Genomic DNA, 22,668 nt, shown 5'->3' with positions numbered 1-22,668 from the left:
AGACCCGGGCAGGAGCTGGAATAAAATTAGGGACATTAAAAAATGCTTCACAAATTTACAAATCTCCGAAGGAGATAAAATAAGCGATAAAGGGGGAGGGGGATTTGATTGGGAGGCGGAGTAGATAGGCCAGAAAAAGGTCAGCAGCGGGAAAGGGTTTGTGAAAAATGAGCCAGTACAACAGCGCCCCCAGCCCCATTCCAAGCCCCCGCACCATCCCCATCAATCCCTGATACACATGTGAGATTATCCCCACCCAGGGCTGTGGGGTTAAAGTGATTTTTTCTGCTAGTTTTGAATTTCCTTTCGTTCTGGCTTAACCACAGCCTCGCATCCCTTAGGTGGCACTCGGGGAAATGCTCCTGATAGTTGTGGCCTTCGTAAACCGAAACTTTACCACACACACACACCCATTCACATACAAATCCACTCATACCTACGCTCGTACCCACACTCATACTTGCACGGAGATATAAAAAACTTAATTAAAGACTTCATTAACTTTTGCTTTTGTCCGGTGGATGATGACCAACCCTCGGCTCGGTATGGCCTGGAGCATGCCATTCGGCCCGTCAGTACGGCTTTATTCCTGACAATTCTGTTGCATTCAAAATGTGAGCGGAGTATTTTTATTTCATTAAATTTTTAATTAAGCTTTAAAATCATAAAATTAAATAAATAAAACAAAGAGCGCTAATTAAACAGAAATCATTTATAAGTACATTGCGCTTCGGTAATATACGTCAGCCAAAAGTTAAGATTCCACGCAAATGGGAAATACAAAATATAAAGATTTAAAAAAGTCGCAAAACGACAAATGAATTCGGAGAGGGATGATTAACAAAAAGACTGGTTATTATTTTCAAGATTAATAGAAACAATCAGATATCAAAATTTATTCACTTATTTAATACTTTCATACGTATTTTAATAATGAACGAAAATTATAAATTAAATGAATTAAAATGTTCTACTTAAAATCTGAAGACCGTATCGACTGCAATTATCACCTACATATTCTCTCCTGATAGATTCTCACCCAATTTGTAAATTGTTTAGCTCCCTATAAAAGTCGCGCAAGTGTCAACCCAGCAAAATGTCAGCTTGCCCCGAGGGAAAATTCAAATGCCAATCATTCAAGAATATCCCAAAAGTATCCAAGAAATGGGTAGATCAATCTGCCTTCCCATAGCTGCTGCCTGCCCCCGCCCAGCCACGCCCGTTGTGTACACAAATTATGCGTAATAATTTTATTTGCATGTTTTATTTAATTTTTCATGCCACTCTGATTACGAAATTGAATTGGCAGCTTAGTTTTGTGCTGCCGGCGGTGGGTGCCAGGTGGGGAAGCTCGCCGGTAGTCTCACGTTTTCCGCCCTGGCGTCAGATCCCCCGCCAGCACCGCCCCCAGTTGTCATACAATTAGCAAGGTTGGATGGATAAGGCTACCCATCTCAGTCCTCTAAAAAACTCTCAAGTCCCCCCAAGTTTCTAATGATGTTGGTCCGCAAATTTCTTCTCGTCTCATCTTCAGTTTCATTTGCTTTGACGTCGACATCGTTTCATTTTACTCATTTTGGTGGCTGTTTCTGTTTCTGATTTTGTTGTTTCTTGTTGTTGTTTCCTTTCTCCAGTATCCAGAAATTTTATGCTGAATCATTACCCAGAGCGTAAGAGAGAGGGAGAGGAAGAAAGAGGAAAAGACGAGAGACAGAGACAGAGATTGAGATTGAGCGAGACAGAGAGGGAAAGAGGGAGAGAGACAGAGAAGGCGAGGAACCAACTTAAATGCGCTTAAAATTAAATCTGATTTCATGAATATTGATTGATTGCTTTCACCTTGAATGAAAATCCGCTTTTGTGCTACTTTTTCCTGCCGCTGCTCCCGTTTCGGCTGCTCTCTCGGATCCGTCCGACCCCACCTGGCCGCACATCCGGTTCCTGCTTCTATCTGTATTGTTTGCCTTGAAATTTTCCTTCCTCGCTTCCTCTCTTCTTCTTTTTTCTTTTTTAAGTTAAATTAATGAGCTTGAGATGTTGCCACTCCACCTCCACCTTCGACCCCCACTCCCACTCCCACGTCCACGGCTTTGGCTTTTTTGTTGCCTCGCATTATGTAAAATAATTTGACCAAAAATAAGTTGATTTAATTGAGTGTGAGGTTGACTTACTCGAATATAAGGAATGATTCTGGGAATTACGAGAGGATAGCCTAAATATGAATACGATGTAGCTTAAGCTGAACCAATGGATAAACTTTCAGCTGAATTTCCCTTTAAAGCATCGATAGTTTTCCCTCCATCAAACACTTAAAGTGCAGAAAAGGGTGTCGTGCCGTCCACAATTTGCCAAATCAGCAACAGAGGGACGGAGGGACGGACAGTCAGACAGACAGCATCGTTCAAAAATAAAAAAAAAAAAACTTGTAACCAAAATACAGAGGAAACAAAACAACTAGAGAAACGAATTTCCTGTGGAACAGCAACAAAAACCAGAGGAAGGACCAACCACAAACAGACAGGGAAACACATGCAAACAAGCTGAGAAACAGAGCGAGACACAGACGGTATAGAGCTAAGGAAAGGAAAGGGATAGGGACAGTCAATTCAGGGAAAGAGAAATGACAAATACTCGCTGAAGGGAAACAGCTGGAAAACGCACTCGGAAGGACCCGTGCCTGTGCCCGGTACCCGGTGCCCCGGTAGAGCCTTCACTTGTTTTCCCTTTTCATTTATTTTCCCTCGTTTTTTCCTTTTCTATATTAAAATTTGATTTCTTTCGGTCCTAGCAGCTGCCATTGCTTAGGCGGTTTGGCTGCGGGGCAAGAAATATTTTAGTTGTCTGTGGAAATCAAATTTTCTCTTTTTTCACAGATTTGTGTCCCTTATTTTTTTGTGGGTCCGCCCTCCTTCTTCTTCTTCTTCTTCTGTCGTTCCTCCTTGCGGTGGCTGTCTGTGTGTGTTTGTTGCTGTCAGTTTCAGTTCCGCTTTCGGGGGCTGCCAACTTTTGACTTCCTGTCAATGGCGACAGCTGCAGCGGTCTATCCATTCTCCCCTCCCCTCTCCATCTCCATCTCCCTCTTTATCTAAGTCGTTCATTGTTCCCCGCTTTCATTGCCAATTGAATTTAAAGATTCTGTTTGTTTTCTTGGGATCCCCACTTAAAAGTTGATTAATTTCTTGAAGCCCACAAGGTCAGCTCCCACAGAAATGGGGACGCAACTATACTTCTCCACGAATATACGAGTATTACACTCGTGAGTACATATTTTAATGTAACGCAACGCATTTTCTAAGGAGCCTTCGTTAACCCAGTTTTTTGTCGGAGGATCTCGCCATGGCAAATGCTTTTCCCTGAAAAGCGCATTGAAAGCGAAAGTTTCAAGTGTGGGTTAGTCGGAGATGCAATGCGATGGAATGGCTCAGGATGAGGTATGAGGCATGTTGGCCACAAAGTCTCGCAGCTGCTCTTTTCATGAGTGCCCAAATTTGGCTGCAATTCGCATTGTTAGGGACCCAGCCCAGAGAGAGAGAGAGGCTCAGCCAGAAGCAAGACTCAAATCAAACAATGCCCAAACTGAGGCCAAACAAATGTCGAGGAGCTCTCCCCCATAGAATTTAAAGTAGACTACGAGTAAGAGTACCACATTTCCAGATATACGTACGTACGTACATACATTTATGTACGAGTGCGAGTATTTCTGTCAGCTCATTCACACACATTTTTCACAGTCAACGGCTAAAGTTTTTTCCTATTTGTGTAATGCTCTATATTTTGGCGTACAGAGGAGGAGAGTTTTCAAATTGTAATATTTATTTGGCTCATGGTCAACCAACGCGAAAAGTTTTTTGTGCGAATTTCGTTTTCTTCTCGTTTCATATTTTATTTATTTTATATTTTATTTATATCCGTAACGTGTAAATTTATTAAATTTAGTTGGTTATGGACTTTTGTTGGATTTAAATGTAGAATTTTTCCGAATGACAGCTGGCAGTATTATTTGCAAATTGTTGAGCTATTAGATTGGGAAATTTATCAATTCGGATAGTGTGGAGCTGTAATTTATAAAAAATGTTCGAGGATACGAGTATCTATCTGTGAATAGTTTGGAAAAATTCGTAATAAATTTGTCGCTGTTTTCCTCTTGTAAATGTTTCTTTAAATAATTTTGTAACAAATATTTCCATTCTCTGAAAGCATTTGAATGGTGATTCCCCGAAGAATGTTGACGGAATCTTGTTTAATTGTTGTAAATATAAAGTCTAGTTCCGCTGGCTATTTATGTTAGTTGTAAAATAATAAATACAGAATAAGTGCCCGGAGAAGAATCAACATATTTGTATCAAATATTTTTTCACAAACTCCGAACTTTTAATGAATCAGCTTTAACATTATTAGACAAACAAACAAACCTGCTAGAGCAATCCCGAATAAAAATATACATATATATTCGAGTATACGAACATAGTTTTTGCTGTTGTGCTCACAATTTGTTTACAAGTTTTTGTCCTATTTTTGCGTGTTCCGTTTTTGTGCAGAGCAGAAATACAATTTCCGTGCTAAGTTGAAAAACAAACAAAATTCTCTCGACTGCCAATTTTTAACGTTCTGCCAGACTTAACCCAAAAAAGCTGTTCTCCCTTAGCCTCTCTCTTTCGTCCGCCTGTGCGGCATCTCTTTCGCTCTGCTGTGCCTCTGGACTCTTGGATGGAAGATGAAGCAAAAGTAAATTTCCACTTGCAGTCAATAATCAACTAAGCATAAAATAGTATTTGAACTATTGAAGCAGCAAAAATGTTCTCGTCGTCCTGCTGCCGCTGCCGCTGCTGCTGCTGCTGCTGCTCCTCCCCGATGACAGGATGGAGAAATATGAGGAAGCATCCGAAGGAAGAATCCGCTTAAACTTGAACACCGACTTTGCCAAATGCTAAGAATCGTAGAGTTTCTTATTCTATTTTTATTCCTATTTATTTTTTGTTCAACCTGCGAGTGTGTGCTCCGGCAATTTATTTGAAATTCTGCACATGCTCGCACTCAATTGGAGTTAAATTATTTTCCTAGCAAATTTCTATTGGCTACGCACTTCGGTAGGTAAAAATAATTGGCCGAACTGCAGGCGAAAATAAACCGGCCAAAGAAAGGTATGGTAAGGGGGTGGTGGGAGGTAGACCTGAGAAGGAACCGGAACAAAGCGGCCAGAGGGGCGCTTGGGATGTGGGAAAAAGATTTCTAGCTAATTTGCGGCAATAACATCAAAGCTGCTTTTTGGCCTTTTTTCGTACCCTTTTTTCATTCGTTCTTCCATCTCCCAATTGGCCTTTTATGGGCATTTTTTTGGTGTGGATCAGGCGAGTGTGGCCTATAGGTCGGGTCTGCTGTGGGAGGGTTCGTGGGATGGCCCATCCTTTGGTTAAATGTTGCGTTAAACAGCATTTGGCGCTACTAAGGTTTCGACACAGTGGCTTTAAAGTGGCCGGAATTCGTGGAAATATTCAACGCTTTTTATTCAGTAAACTTTGAGAAATCAGAAATCGATAAAGATACGAAGGTTTTTAGAGATGGCTTTTAATAGCATCTTTATCACTGGACTAAAGGAAGACACTAAGACTGAGGAGTAGCGTGGCTTTTTAGTTAGACGCCAATCAATGATTGCTTCGTGAGTGTGAAGTTTCACTTCCATTTAGCTAAAAAATGCACTCTAATCGAGTCACTATTTTTCTCTCTCTCTATCAATGTTTACGCTGAGCTCCTGTCAAAGACGTTCTTGGCCAAGAAGGTCGGTGCGAAAAGCTCTTGAGCTCGAATTGAGTTTCCCAGACGACGCATTTGAAAAGAAGTAAAGAAAACCCGCATAGAAGTTTGATAAAGACGAAGGGGAAGGGCAGACAGCGGGGGTAAGGGGCTGTCACGTCTATTATTTCAGCTGAAATTTGAATTTATATGTAAATCGTGTTTAGTTTAGATTTTTGGAGGGAGTACGTGTGGGAGGGATGCAGCCCCATAGTCAACATTTCACCACACAGGGCGTATGTGTAATTAAAATATATCAAACATTCATAATATCTGCACTTTGAGGGTTTTCAGTCCGAGATTTTCTCTGGTATTGCAGAATAAACTAAGAGCTTGACTCATTTTTTACACTCTTATATATCTTATCTTATTTATTTCTTCGTAGATATTTTTAGTCTTAAAAATGTGGTATTCTATGGCTGATTTCCGAAAGCATCGTGCTATTATTTCATTTAATATTTAATCCACCGTTCATCCTCTAACTTTCTGACGAGCTGCTGTTCTTCAGTTCGCAGCTGCTTGACAATCGCTTAGCATTTTCATTAAGTCAGTTAGGAAAACGACAAGAAGCACAGGTCCCTGGGGCTCCTCAGGGTTCCCGATGAAGACTCCCTTATCCATTCTGCCAGTTTTCCCTGCTAACACATACGCTCAACGCCTTCTGTTGTCTTCCCCCTATTTTCCAGCTGCTTATCAGTCACTCTCCCCAAAAGTTCTCGTCTGGGTGTCTCTCACATGTCTGTCTCCAGAGCTTCCTTCTCCGCCTGCTCGTTCCTCTTGGGTTCAAACTTCAATTACTTGTTTATAACTTTTTGTGCCTTTGTTTGTTTTCTGGCTATGCCCTTGATGTGGGTTATTCTCATTTTTGGATGCCGATATTCATTATACATTTACCAGAAATAAATATATGTAAATTTAAGTTGTTACATACATGAATTTATGTAATTTAAATATACAAAAATTTCACGCACATATGTACGTATATATGTACATTTAACATATTTCATGTGACATCAGAGGATGTCTTTATAGATTAATATTAGAGATGTAAGGGTATTAAAAGCTACGACCTGCCTTTTTTTTATAGCTGTTGCTCGTCTCTTTGGTTTTGTTGCCTTTTTTTGCATTTTTAAATATGCGTCAACAGAAAGTTCAGACATGGCAATATGGCGGCTGACGGAAAGAACTCTGGCATATGCTGCGAATGATTGTTTTTGCCCCATTCCGCTCCGTTCTTTTTCTCTAGTCGTTGGATTTTTTGTTTCGTCTTTTTAGGGGCGTTGCACGGGATTTCTCATTGTGTTTGCACAATTTGCAAAATATTTTCGCAGTCTGGCAATCAAATTGCTCATTAACTGAACGAAACAAAACGAACGCGAGAAGGGCAACCGTAGTTGTTGCAGAGGCCATGAAAAGATGGAAAAATCCAGTGTGTAAAATCGGATCGGAGGCGTATCGAGTGCGAGCAAACGGCATAGCATATTGCACACGAAAACACAAACAAAATTCAAAATGCAATGAAATGAAATGGAAATGCAATAAAAAAAGGAGAGCCGATTGCGCGATTTCCCTGGCCCATCGAAATATACTCGCCCTCGTATATCTGCTTGTCTATGCATACGAGTATATGGCCATGCCTATCGAACTTTGTGTGATAATTCATTAGAAAGTTCAACAGGGCATAAAATTGAATTATGCATTTGTTGATGATTTCATTTCGCTTTGGCCATTTCACAATTTCCATTTACCGATTTCCAATTTCGGCGCTCAGCGAAAAGTTCTGTGTAATTAGAAATTCGCTCTTGTATGGGATATGGATACATTTTTGATCCATAAAGGGAATACCATTGAATAGCGGACCGGTATCGAAATCAATCTATTTGTTAAGAGAAACACCCTAAAAAGGATTCAAACTAGACGGGAATTCATTTAAGAGATATAAAGAATACGGATTTTATCGCATCCACCAGTCATTTATTTTGTGTGTTTGCGATACGATCTGTCCCAAGAAGATAGAAAAATCTGAATTTTTCTATTAACTAAGATATAAGGAGTTCGTGTTTCCAGCCAGAAATCCACAGGCCAACAGATTGGTTAAATATAGAACCAGAACATTTTCATTGAATCGAGTCGAGTCGAATCAAGGACAAACCACAGTTATAAATCTAACCAAAGCCATTACTCACCAATCGGTTGCCCACACATACAAAGAACCGGGAAAGCCAGGGCATTGGAACGGGTGGGGCGGAGAATATTTATAACAACCAACGCTAATGATACCCCAGAGAGAGCTAGATATGCTCCGTGCTCCACGGATGCTGCTCCGCCACCTCCGTCCTCCGTTAACCATAACACCCGTAGTAGTGTCTGTGAAAACATTTTTGTTTACCGCTCTGTCGATGCCAACAGGAAGCCAAGCAGGGCAGCCTCAAGTCCGCAAGGGCGGCGGATGGACTGGGTTTCAATTGGGTTCTGGTCAGAAATAGAGCCGGAGCCGAAGCCGTAGCCGGAGCCGGAGCCGGACCAGAGTCGGAGCTAGAGCCTCGTTTGTAGCTGAAGCGATTTAAGGGATTTTCACGTTAAGCGTTGCCTGTCAGCGATTGGCATGCGGCTTACAGGTGGTCCGTCTCTGGCAGGCTCTCCCTCAGTTTGATCCTGTTCTAGTTCTGGCTCCGGCCCTGGTTTATGGGCTTAGGCAGCAAATGACTGTGACTAAATGAATGGGGAAGAAGGCAAAAGCTGGCCAATAGATGGATATGTGAATGTTATTGCATTACTAAGGATTGCAGGTTGGTGAAAATATGAGTTTTCTTGTTGAAATACTCGTATGAGATTGGTTTTAAGAGATGGAATAGAGTACTAATACAACCTCTGGTACTGAAAGTAAACCTAGAGGAACCGTTTCACTTAACCTTACTTAATATCCATTTCATCTCATATTTAATTGAATTTAACATTCGATATTTCCACTTTTTACTGCGTTTAAGTTCTCACTGCCACAAAACAACAAACAAATATCATACAAATAAAACTATGAGCCAAATCTTTTTACTTCCTTCTCTTCGCATTCACACATCAACGCCACTGGGCTTCAATACTCTTCTATTGAAGCGCTTTGTCCACGCTTTAGCCAGTTCAAACTCTTTTCATTTACATGGAAAAATTATTATTATTTCGATGGTCAACATTTGCTGTTGCAAGGGTATATCGAATCTAGAAGATGAGTGTAACCGCCTTTTGAAATGCACTTTGTTTGTTCTTTAAGAAGGTTCATCCATAATATCGAAATAGTGCTGTATTGTTATCCGGATCTCTGAACATGTTTCGTTTTAGGGTGGCTGAGGGGCGCTCGGGAGGTCTACGATTCACAGGTCACGATCCACAGGTCACGATCCACACGGCGCTCAAGCCAGCATAGAGCATAGATCATAAGCCTTAGGAGTTAGTTACGTTTTCACCCCCGATTCGAACGGCCGAGCTACCGCGCGACCCCCCGAATAAATACATATATACCACGAGAACCCACGGCTCATTTTTCTTGCAACGGCTACTAGGAGGTTTCACTGGATAATCAATATCGTCTTGAAGAATTGAGCTTCGTCCGCCCCACTACAAACAAAATGGATATCTTACAATTGGATTATTATCTATCGAAGGATTGTAGAATTATATATATAGCTATTAAAGCATTTACTTGCCATAACAATGGGTATCCCACGGTCGATCCACTAAACCATCGATGTCTTCTGATTTTTTTCCGTACCACAATCAACTAAAAATGGCTTAAAGGCTTTATCAGAACAAACTCATCTCCGTTTCGGTTCACTCGGAATATTGAATACAGCCGCCTCAAGGGTGCAAAATGTCAATCAATTTTGTCGTTAAAAATGAACAACACAGAGATAGGGATGGAGGGAGGTGGGAAAAAAAATGATATACAATCTATATTGTTGAAAAGTCGAACAAAATGCCAACTGACCTTCAGTCAAATGTTAACCCTTTTGCAAATTTGCATATAAAGAGGGACATACAGTGTGGGAGGTGGGGGAGAGTGTGTGTGGGGCGCCAAGCTGTTAGACGCTTTATGTTGTTAAAGAAAAAGAGAGAGAAAAACTCTTTATCCCGGTTGTCATCTGGCGGCCATTGACTTGTGTGTTGAGGGGGGCTTGGGGGCTCTATATGGGGGCTACACACATTTATCAAGCATTATCTGTTTGCTCCCGTCTCCTTTTTTATTTTCTTTATTTATTTTCATTTTTTGCGGCTTCTCTTCTGATAACAGCTGCACTCAATTTGCATAACACACGCGCTGGAAGGAAAAGTGTGAAAGTGAAAATGTTAAAATTTATACACTCGAGGTTGAGGGAAAATACACATGCTCGTACGGGGGCTTGGGGGATTCAAAGCAATATAAATTATGAAAGTTTTTAAAAATCAGTTTGGGAACTCATCCCGGGATGTCAATCTTTTCCATATTGTCCATATAAAACTGTCATCGGGTGAAATATTTCAAAAGAGCAGAATGAGATTGAATCAAACTTTCTGGCAGAATTTCTTTCTCGTTTTTGTAGCTTGGGCAAAAAGTTGGTGATTGGAAAATTATAACACGCTGTAAGGTCTGAATTGTACTCTTTGCTTGAGGTTTCCTATATCTAGTCCGATAGAAATGTTTGTGGGCCCATTCTATTCCCAGCTCCCAGTAGACTTCTCTACTGATTTGATTTCTTTTGTTTATATCCGATACTCAAAGAGTATAGTTTATTCGTTGCGTGTATTTTTGTGGGACAGCTAAAAGAAAGCGTTTCCAAGCCCTTTGCTTATACATATATATTCTTGATTAGCGAGTCGATATAGCTATGGCTGTCTGTTTGTGTTGGTATTGGATTGTATTTTCTCGATCAAAGTTTACTGTCTCACGATATGCCGGTTGAATAAAAGACGAATACAATCATTACAGCACGGCGGAATTCCTATTTTCATTGGGACTTTTTTAGGCATCAGAAGCGACACAACGATCAATATCGTTATTAAATAAAATTATTGCAAATTATTACAAAAGCCACACTACAAATATATGAAATAAATAGCTTGTGCTCAATCCGTTTGGTTTTCCCCTATCACAATGTTCTTTTTTCACTTTTTTAGTGGTTAGTTCTTCTTTAAAATGTTTTTCGAACGACCTGTTAATTTCGTCTTTCAATCTTTGATCAACTTTCTTTCCCCCATCGACATAACCAGATGAGGTCTTCACCCTTTTAGCAACCGCACAATCTTCCTTCAAGCTTAAACTTATTTTCATTGATTCTGCTTGCTGGTTTCTCCCCGCCCCAGTACCAATATGTGGAAAGTTGTGCCCTGGCCATGTCCTAACCCCAGTTCCATAGTTCTGTATGAGTTTCTTGTGTTGACATAAAAGTTTCCTTTTTTCTGGTTTGGGGTTGAAACTTACTCGAGGCCGGCCCCGTTCCATGCTCCCCGCTTTTCGTTGTGGACTTATATACCACGAATTTGTTGCGGCTACAAATTACAAATTGATTATACGTTCAACAAATGTGTTAATGTGGCATTGTTTGCAAACTTTTCGAGCATGCAGGGGAGGGGCCAAGGATGGCAAGGATGTAACTCTCCACTGACCATAATATATTACAGCAAAACCCTGGCACACATACACTCTGGGTGAGTGATACGAGTATGTCTGCAGCCTGGCAAAGTTTTCTCTGGTTTTTCCAGTTGCGAGTTTTTCAAAACACACAAAACTCAGAAGCACAGATGCACACACATACATACTCTACCCAGAGAGCGGGAAAGAGAGAGTGGGAAATCGCTGACAAGCTCAAAACTTTTTCTCGTGGCTCATAATCTATTATAACCGGACTCGAAGGTCAAAGTAGTTAAAATTTAAGTTGCCATTTCGGATTTGTTGATGCCTCGCGGTGAGTAAAACTAGTTTTATTATACATATTTGAAAAATGTATACGTTTCGTATACATTAATATTTGATTAGTTTCGGTTTGATTGGATCTGACCCGTGTGGAATGAATTAATATTGTTCGAAACTGCGGTGTGCGTCAGCGAATATGAAATTAGGCTTGAAAAACAATGGTGTATTTTCTAGTAGTTCCATTTAATACGACTTTAAACACTGTATCGATATTTTGGAAAGCTAGAGAGGAACCCCCATTGTGTTTATGTTTTTGTTTTGTTCTATTCCAGGACAAGCTTTGCTTAATTGAAGCCTATGTATGATTTCATGTTTCATGCATTTCATGTTTAGTGAATGTAACAGGGGTACACATAGTAGAACAAAATTCGTTTTTAAATATGTCCGACTACCAATAAAGTTTTATTTTGTAAAGTAATTCAAGTTATTTTACCGTCGTCATTTGTTTGGGGATGAATTTAACGTTAGACAAGATCCCAGGACTTACGAATAAGGTTTTCAGTCCATTACCGAATAGTGAATTCGGTACAAATATCTATTAGAAGAAGATCCCCCACTGCCTTCCACAAACTTAACCATTTTAAATTTAAATCTCAACCACTACAGGACTAAATAACTATTTATGTACTTACCTACTGTCAACCGCAAAATGCAACCACAACAACAGCAGCCACCCCTGCACCAGGGGCTACAACTACAGGGACCGGAACAGAGATACTAAACCAAGCCAAACCAACTAAATCATGGGCAACACCTCATTGAGCTTTAACCACCATGACCTCGCCCTGTGCAATGTAGCACGAACCATTAACGCACCCAATGTCGATGAGAATTTCCATGGTGTTGTTGTTGTCGGTGGTATTGTTGGTGTTTGTACCCTGTAACCGAAGCGGACTAGGGTATTATATGTTTTGCGTAGTTCATTGTAATAGGCTTTATAGAGGTTATACGATTACAATGTGAATGAGAATAAATAAAAAGCCAACTAAAAAACACCGTGCACACTATACACACTAATTCTAGAACGGAACCGAGTCTGAGTCCGAGTTTCAATGAATTGGGTTTTTTTTGTATGGTTGGGGTAATTTTTGAGAACAATTGAACAGCTCTGAAAATCTAATGAACGCAGCTATGAAGCTGCAGAACGAATTAAACTTACCGTCAAGATCATTCCTTTCTAACTATCGTTTATTACAATCGTTCGGTAGGTAGGAAATACAAAAATGTCATTGATTTATTGGTTATTTACAGGCTGTATTCCAAGAAAAATGAGAAGGTTCGAGGATTGAATTAAATAGTACTTTCGACAGCCATAGCACTGTCTGTATTGTCAAGTTCCCCCCCACCCCCCACCCACCGTTTTACAGCGAGATTACATAAATGAATTCCAATTAAAACACCCAAAATAAATCTTAGCAGCGGGTATCCTATAGTCGGAACCTTATCGCTTAAAGCGATACTTACTTGTTTCGGGCAGTCCTTTTGAGAGAGTCAGACAGCAAGAGAAAGAGCGAGCCAAAGCCACTTAAAAATTTAATATGTAACGGGCCGATTGCTTTGGTATTAAAATGAAATGCGTTCGGGGCAGACAGAGAGGGAGACAGGGAGAGACACACAGAAAGAGCGGTACAGAGGGCCAAATAAGCTTTGACACACACGCACAAAGGAGAAAATAAAAAAGCTTAACGAGCATACAAAGCATAAACATGAGAGGGGAAGGAGGGGAGGGGGTCGAGGAGAGGATGCAGGGACGAGGAAGCAAAAGTGCACAAAGCATTTTACTTGCAGTTTACTTGACTCGAGGAAGTCAAGTCGATGGCAGAGCCTGCCACGGCTGCCTCTGCCTTGCTGCACGAATTTATTTCTTCTTACTTATTTTCCATCAGAAAATGTCATTGAAGATGGGGCGCTGGAGAACGCCAAAAGTCGTCTTCGTTCGCATTCCCGGCACCCTCCCTCTCCATGGCTAGAATCGACTCGCTTTGCCTTTCGCCCATCAACCTTATGATGGATGCTCGAGATTTCTGCTTTTGCCTGCGTTTTCGGCATCAGCTTCAAAATTGTCCTCGAACGACAACGACGACGACAACGACGAGGATGACGACAAATAAGCCAGGCAACATTTTAACAAATTAGTTTTCTCGGATAAGCCAGCCACTGCCGGATAGACTTTGACTTCCACTCGGATTGGCTGGGACTCCTCTACGCAGCACTCTCCGCCTGGCCAGGTCCGATCTGCAGTTGGACATTTTTTCCCGCTTGTTTTACACGCCTTATCTAAACGCACTTGTCCCGGTTCCGTTTGGCTTCATGAATAATGACAGTGAATATTTCTGGGCGGTCTCATCTTTTTTTGAAATGCATTCCTTTGAGAAAGTTTATCACTGCTGAGGCATCGATTGGGAGTTAAATTGTCTTCCACTTGCGGCGAAATGTGCTTCTTTTAACAGTACATTGAGCCAACAATTCGAATCAAATTGGGCTAGTCCGATAGACTCGTCAACCGAGAGACCGTGATAAAAACTAGAGCCTCGCTGCTTCGTTTGTGGATGTAGGCGTCCACAAGGAAAGGATTACTTAGCTTACTTCTTAGATTCTATATTCATATTCGCAGAACTTAAGCTAATAAAGCTACTTTAAAACTACAAAGTTGCCTAGTTAGCTTACCATGGACATATATTTGATTATATATATATAACACTGACGAATAGGCGAGCAGTAGCATTACTGCTCGGACCCATCGTAAGCCTAGCAGTCAAGGAGCTTACTTATCTACATTGCTGTGCACATGAATAGTGAAGCTTAACTGGGGCATTGCATTGCGCATTCACAAATAAGCCTGCAGTGTGATCCCAGAGTTTAAAGGCGGAAGGATTACAATGACATTACTACAAATGGCGAAGAACCGACGTAAGCTTCTCTGGTTTCAGGTACAAAAATGTATACACCTACAAAGGATATTTTACATTTTATCTTGTATACCAGATACTCAAAAAGTAAAGGTTATATTAAATTAATCAGCTGGGCTCCGTTTTTCACATTCACAAAAGTTTTCCGATTTACTTTTGAATACACATAAATTGGGGCTCCCGTTTTCAAAACGAAAGCAATTTCGTTGACGAAATGAAAAGTAAACGGCTTTTATACAACGAAACGAACCTTAATTGCAAAAGGAAAAAAAAATAAATGACCTATTGATGCATTTACATAAACTTGACACCTATATCATAATAATTTAACTGTTGCTTTCTTTATAAATAGTTTTATTTTAACCCAACCTCAAATTTGGCTCGGAAAAAATTTGCCAGGGAAACAACAGCAAAAATATATGAAAACGGGAGAACCTTAAAACGAAAACGAAGCGTTTTGGCTGAAATCGTAATCCGCAAAAGTAAATGAAAAACGTAGCCTGCCTGATTAAATTAAATTTGTATATGCCGAGATAGACTACATATAAATACATATGTAGCAGCCAAAAGGAAGCATTTAAGACTCCAGAAAGAGGGGTCGATATACCCATGGCTGTGTGTCCGTCTGCAAGAGCTATTTAAACATATTCGTCGACGTCGTAGTTGACAGGTCAACGATGAGGTCCGTCCTCCTCCACAAGATCAAACTCCACCAGATTTCTCTCGTTGTGGATTTCCTGCTCCTGGAACAATTCACCTTAACCACCTTTTGAATATTGCTTTAAAATATATTTTCAGTACTATAGTTTTTGTATCTAAGAGTAACAATTTTAGCATTAACAGACACCAGCTCTATTGAACTGAATTCTGGGGATATTTCTTGAACTTGCAAAGTAAACAAGAATGTTACTTCAAAGGCTGTGGAGAATTACGAATTAAATACTTTGGCTACTTAATTTATTTAAATACTTAGTGGGTACGACTATCCAGCTCGTAAGGTCGTAGTTTTTAATTTTACTATGGCTATACCAAGTACAACAAACTTTAAATTGAAGCAATTGCTAAACGGCCGACTCAAAGAACGAGTTGAAATTATGAATTTAAAGAGTTATTCACTCACCGGTCAGCAAACTGGTTGAACGTCTCCGTCTCTTTCCGTTGCATCCCCAACTCTTTGTATATGTTTTTCAATTTTTTTTTCTTTCCGTAACGCTTTTGCCAGAAGCGGCAGGAAAAAAAGTGACACTCAACTTTGCCATGTGAAGCAAATAAATCATCGTAAGTTTTCCGCCGGTGTAAAGGGCATCCGCCCCCGTCCCGTCACACAGCTGAGTGGTGGTTCGGGGCTCTGCTCTCAAGTTAATTCAATTTAAAGAAAAAGGAAAAAACTTTATCGTGCAGCTTCCCTGTCCCTTTATTTTTTTAAGTTTTCCTCTTTTTAGTGCTTTTTTGTTCCCTTTTTTCGAGCAGCAAAGGTTTCGCTTTGTCGCTTCATTTTGCGCAAAGTTTGCAGTTCCACAAAAGTTGACACGTCATCAACACAAAGAAGTTGTCGGCCCATCCCCACATCTCATCTCCGCACTTGGCACTCCCCACAAGCTGCCCTTTAACACACACTCTCCAAATTTTCTATTGAAAATGAAACGCATAAAGCGGCAAGTCACATGATAAATAATGAAAAAAGGGGCGGAGGAGGAGGGAAGGCTACTTTTGAGGTCCGAGACTGCAGATACCCTGGAAAAAAGACAACTCTACGCCTGAGGGTATGTTCTTCATGTCTGGCCAAAATACTTTGTAGTCACTCCTACTTTGTAGCCACTCCTAGGGTACTAAAATTTTACGCGCATAATAGAAGCTGGAAGGACAATGCACAAGGACAAAATGCTGTTGGTTAAACTTGAGCTTGAAATTTGTGCTACGTCTATACGGATTTGCGGACGGAATGGTGATGGGTGGAAAGGACTATTATAAGTCCACAATCCAACAATTTGTTGTGGCTCTCCGAAGCTTTTTGTTTTGATTTACTTGGCATGCATGTTTCCCCTTAGCCGGTCGCCGTCCTTCACCCACCGATTGATGCGAAAGTTATGTGAAAAGTTTTGATTTGTTTTAGTGAATTTATTTCACAATGGAAACTCCATCCCTCTTCGTCCCGAGCACGCCCTGACGGCCCCTGCTCGAGTAGCCAAAAACGAACTCTTCAAATTAACTGAAATCCGAAGTTCGGTCTCGAGTTCTTTTTTATTTATCTCAATATCTCTCGCACTGTTTTCATTTCACAGTTTATTGTTTCTGGCTCTGTTCTATATTTATTTTTTCGTCCTCTTGGCTAACCCAAAGCGCTTAAAGCTTTTCCATCTAGCAGGATGCCCCCCAGCCATTTCCCCTTCAATTTCGCTCACAAGTTTTCCGGTATAAACTTGAGTTATAATTGAAAATATTGTTGAGTGTCTGGCCTGTGCCCTCCACCCCCTTATCGCTGTTGTTCTTGTTGGAGCTGTTCGAGGAGCAGCTGTGTTTGGGTTTTAATTAAATTTTCCTGTCCACAAAAGTTTAAATAGGTAACATGTTGAGAAATGAGTGTGTAAACAGAAATCATTTGTTTACGTACAAGCTTTCATGGGAACAATGGGAAATGGAAAATATAGATTTGACAGACGGCCTGAGAAATAGTAGCCATCAGATACACAACCGCAAGGATCTGGCTAGGTGCATCATGGCGCAAAGTATATTAATCGCTTGGGGGAGCAAAGGCTTAAGACAGTTTTCGAACAGATGTGTGCCAAGGGGTACAATGAACGGTATATTGTTTGGATTATATCAAGTTCTCTATGGAGGTGATGCTACAATGGAACAATCTCTTCTTTCCCAGAATATTTTAGTGGGGGCTTCTAAGGGATTTTAAACTCCAGCTAGGAATGACGTACAGTTGGTGGCAGTGCACTCCAGTTTATTATTAAAATAATTATTGTGATTCATATTTTATCTGGCCATAGTCGAGCTGGTTCACTGCCATGTTGCATGTTTATCAATTGTCAGCAAACATTGCCGCATAATTAGTCAACGGATTTTAAGCCGCTCAATTGACGCAATTGTTGCTCCTTTCCATTCATTACATTTTTAAAAGTGTTTGTTTATTTTTACCCGTAAAAGGCAAAAAGCAACGAAGTTTGATGCCCCATGTCTGATCAGCATTTTTGTTGTTGTCTGCTTTATCAGTTTGTGGCACATTGATTAATTCGGGACCACTCTCCGCCGCAGACACGATTCGCTCATGCATAAATGCATATAAGTATCATTTGTAAAAATGAATTGGCTAATACCCGATGATGGTCATAGCGTAGCCGGCCGGACACGTGCCGGACATCTGCGTACGTACGATTCTGACAGGCGGAGTTACACAATTAGTTATTAATTAACAAACCGCATTTGTTTCAATTAATTCCTTGTACGTGGAAAGATGAGAGGGGAGTGACGAAGTGAACGCTGGGAAATAATTATTTCTATTTATTATTCTGCATGCATAAATAGAAAAATGTCTGCGATATTATGAATACATATTGCATACATATTTTTACGGCTATATTGCTATATAAATATTACCTGATCTCCACACTGCTGAGGACTGCCTGGCAAGGACATGCTTTGATTAATGATGTATGTATTATTTTCTTGTGAGAACAATCTTAAAAACATGTTTTATATATGTAAATATTGTAACGAACTGTCGGATAAATTAGACCTACGCGTAGTTAGCTACGTTTGGAGTGACATGCCGATGATATGCCCGATGTCCGACTGTTTTTGAACACCACTGAAACTTTTGTTTTTGTTTTCCGCTTGGCATTGGATCCTTTAGAGCAGTATGAAGACGGTCATGATCTTCTACTGGATAAGATAGCGAACATACTGAATGGCGATGAACTCCTTTTCCCTTTATTATATATTTATAATATCTTAGAATTATATAAAACAAAGTTGTTGGCATGGAAACAAGCCACTCAGTTTGCATCTACAATCAAAAAGATTTTTAGTTAATAGGGTCAGAGATGAATCCTTGATGCAAGGAATTTACAACACTTAACTTATTTTATAGCCACCTGAAAAACTGTCCAAGCATTCAAGAAAACGTAGCTTTAAATTTAGGCAAGCCTTTTCAGCTTCAAAAAGTCAACTCTAAAATAAATTTCAAATATAAAAACAAACACTTGCTTGCCTTCGCTTAGGTATCCTGGTCAATTACCAAACTATTTATCAATCAATGAATTTCGTTTGCCTAGAGTAAAGTGCTGCCCGGATTTACGTCTATCCTTGATTAACTTTGATTGAAATTTCGATTTGAAAATTACCATTCTGGTGCTGGTATCCAGCGTCTACTATTCCAAGCCATTTAATTAAAAATAAAGCATTTCTGGCCATGACTTCCGCCCTTTTGGGTTTTTCTTTGGCCAGGAAAATGCCGTTTTATTAAAACTAGCTAGACAAACTTGCAGCCGAAAACAGCAGCAGCAGCAGCATAGAAGGGATCTTCAGCTGGGAAAGTAACTAAAAACCAAGCCAAAAACTAAACTAAATGCAGACATAAATATTTTATGCTTAAAGCAAGAAACTTTTGCAATTTGACTGCTGCTGCTGCTGGTGCCGGTGCTTGTGCTTGTGCTTGTGATGCTGCTGTTTTGGTCGTACTGCTGCAGTTGCCTCTTACGAGTCCTGATGCCAAAAACCTCGACATCGTACAACGTACAACCGGGCAAACAATGTGGCAACCGGCTTAGTTCTTTCTCTTCATCCTTCTCTTCTCTCCCTGCTCCTTTACTACCGGCAGCCTTTTTTCTGGTTCTCGGGCTCGGGCAAAATCTAAACATAAGTTAGCATTTAAGTTGGCGCAGGGCGCAAAAGCATAAAACACGCACAACTACACACATGTGGCCACCGCACCACAGTGAAGGCACCACTACGACTCCCCTTGGGTCCCCACTTCCCCTTCTGGGTTAGATAAGGAAGGAATTCATTCGGATAGCTGGATTCCGGAAGCCTTTGCCAATGTCTGGAGTGGGGCGCTGTACCACTCCTCGGGTCTACATACGGTTACACACAGGTACCAACGGAGCAAAATTCCCGCATGTAGCAAGTCAATTAAAAGTTGCCCTAACGGGGGCCGTCTGCGCCTGCAGCCGGGGCTGCCTTCAGTTGAAATTATGTTATTAGTTGGATGAGTGTCGAAAGCAAATTGAAATGTTCTGTGAGCAGAGCAGATTTGAATGCAAAGCCTCGTGTGCAAAACTAGGTTGAACTCGTCACATGCCACATAAATCTCAAGTATTGCATTGGATCATAGTCTCTTGGAACTATTCAAATTTTGTTTAATCCTTTATACTCGTTATATTTCATGTATTTCAGTATTTCATGTTGATTATTTTCCACTATTTACCCACTACCCATTTATTCATATGCCACAAAAACCTCCAAGAGTATCGATGTAATCGTAATCGTAAGTTTTAAAATCACTTGCGAATTTGAGTCCACTGTCAAAATATGTAGCACTAATATCTTCTTATACCACTGTCCATATTATATTAGTCCCTGGGATCACTATAGTTGCTTTAAAGTTGACTATGTTGAAACCGTTGGGCTTTCATACTCAACGGCTGCCAGCGAGAATCAAATGGACGAGGACGAGTGGCGCCTTGTGATATTGCCTGAACCCACTGTTGGCTACGTCAAGGAAGCTCCGATGCTTCAGGGTTCCTCTCTTCAGCTGCCATTTCAGATGAGGTTGGTATCTGGCAAAGTGGCACCCCAAAGAAACCATCAACTACTATTCTGATCATGAATTTTCCGCCTGACCATTTACAATCTTCCGTCCCTGATGAGAAACCCTAAGTCATTCCAAATCATTCATCTCCACAGCTCCACCATTCGCCACGACGGCGAATGTTCTGTAACATCTATTACAAAAACCATAGAGCTACGTGGCATTGAATAATTTATAGCTTGGGCAACTAATTAAAATTGCATGAACACGTCTCGAACGAAATTTAATGAAAACATTTGATTTCAATGGTGTGGACTTTTATCCTCATCCCGACGGTGTGTGTCACTGGCCTCTGAGCTTTTGATTCATGAACTTACTCCCGACACGATCTTTCAATTTCACTTGGATAAATGTTTGTCTTCTATTTTCTTTTAGTTATTTTAGTTTTTCTTTTTAGTTACGCTGCTTGATTGCTGCTGAATGGATTTTGTCATGAAAGTAGTTCAACTTGAATTGCAAAATGGAATGGTTGATATTTCGAAGTTTTCAAAACTAGCCTATATAATGTCTAGTCTATCCAAAATTATATGAACTTTGAGCATGTAAAGTGTAGGGCTCCAGCCTGGAAGACCCCTGTGTAAATCTAGCTGCAACTTTGATCATTTTAATCCAATATTTTCCTTTATTTTCTACCTAATATTCGTTACGGATTGTTCCAGATAGTTGATTTATCCAATTTTATTTACCCAATATTGCCGAAGGTGCCCCAAACGTGTACTGTGTTAAAGAGTATAGTTAGAGTATGTGATCGCATCTCACAATCTTTTCAATCAATTGCCTACTCACCCGCAACTATTAACTTAAAAACCTCCCGCCCCAATACGCGTAGTTTCCACATACCTCCGCATTTAAGCCGCCACAGACACATGCTACACACTCGTCGGACAAGCTGGCCAATCAATTTCAATGCCCGCAATTTGCCCGGCATTGTCATAAATTGCACTAATGCCTGGGCCCTAGGCTCTGCCCCACAGAAGCTTCTCACTGCGGGGCGTCCACGCCTCGCTTCGACTCGCCCCACCTGGGCTCTGCCACCTGTCAATTATTTTAACAAGACAAAACGCATCAATGGACTGTACGGGAGTCGGTCGGCTCGGGCCAGGCTCAGACGGATTTGGCGAGTTGCGGAGTAAATTTATGCAATGGGCCAGGCATTTTGCTTTATCTACATGAAGTGTACGGATCGCTCATCGCTCCCTACATACTCGTGCAAATACATATTTGATATAAATATATATTGATATATTGTGCACCGAAAAAAGGCATCAAGTGAAGAAGGAAAAGAGCAGAGCAGAGCCCGGCAAATCCCCTTTGCGTTGAAATGGCTTAATGTCACTTTGTTTCATGCGGTCTTGTCACGTCTATTCTTTTTTTGCTTGTTGCTCGCCGGTGCTCGGTGCTCGGTGCTCTGTGCCCGGTGCTCAGGGATCCATTGTTGGAAATCGCCAACACTCGGGCACGTTGTCCATCAGTCAAATGTATATCGATTTCTCCCTCGTTGTCTCTTTGCCTCTGGGTCCCTGTCCCCGTCCCCGTCCCCGTCCCAGTCCATTGCTCTCTGCTTTCGCCGCTCACTGTGTCCTGCTGGCATTAGTTTTTGCCAATCAACACGCCCCAAATAGCTTGTCAATTATTTGCCAATTTCGAATCCCGAAACCGGGTGACAATGGGATTTGCTTCGTTTCATTTAATATTTCTGATGTCTCTCCGCACAGCGGAAAGGAAGTTGCGTTGGTCTGCGCTTCGAGAGAGCAGCGGAGCTGGCTCGCAGCTGTTATAAATAAAGATTTTCGACAGCCATTTAATTTATTCAAAATAGTCATTTCCGTGAGCTTTGTCCACCCCGACCCCAACGCCCACCCGCACCCGCACCCAAGACCGAACCCGAACCCATTTCAATTAAAATACCAAACTTATTTATACATATATCTGTGTACGTATCTGTATCGGTATATACAGCCGTAGAGGGGATATGATGAAATGCGTTCCGTTGTAATCGTCGTCATGGGGGATCACCATCAAATGCCTTTCGATAGCAGGCAGCGTGTCATGGAAATTGAAAATTAGCAGCAGTACGCCTGAGCCCTGAACTCGGGTCAAGCCCCAGCCCCATCTCCATCACAACCACCCCGCACTAATTGCCATACCCCTGCCATGCCATACGCAATTGTCCTGCCGCTTCGACGGGGAAAGGATTGACAGTTTGTGTTGTT

General features: G+C 41.0%; 1 long non-coding RNA gene across 1 annotated transcript; it reads right to left on the bottom strand.

The window, feature by feature from the left end:
- Positions 1 to 9,170: 9,170 nt before the first annotated feature.
- Positions 9,171 to 12,709, bottom strand: LOC26533095 (uncharacterized). Its single transcript, XR_004469422.1, has 4 exons — positions 12,364 to 12,709; positions 9,770 to 10,099; positions 9,485 to 9,638; positions 9,171 to 9,399 (listed from the first exon to the last, which is right to left on the bottom strand). It is a non-coding gene; the product is annotated as an uncharacterized lncRNA (long non-coding RNA).
- Positions 12,710 to 22,668: the final 9,959 nt, after the last annotated feature.

This window comes from Drosophila pseudoobscura, chromosome 4 (assembly GCF_009870125.1).
Source record: "Drosophila pseudoobscura strain MV-25-SWS-2005 chromosome 4, UCI_Dpse_MV25, whole genome shotgun sequence".
NCBI classification, from domain to species: Eukaryota; Metazoa; Arthropoda; class Insecta; order Diptera; family Drosophilidae; genus Drosophila; species Drosophila pseudoobscura.
This window is presented reverse-complemented; position numbering and strand designations above follow the sequence as displayed.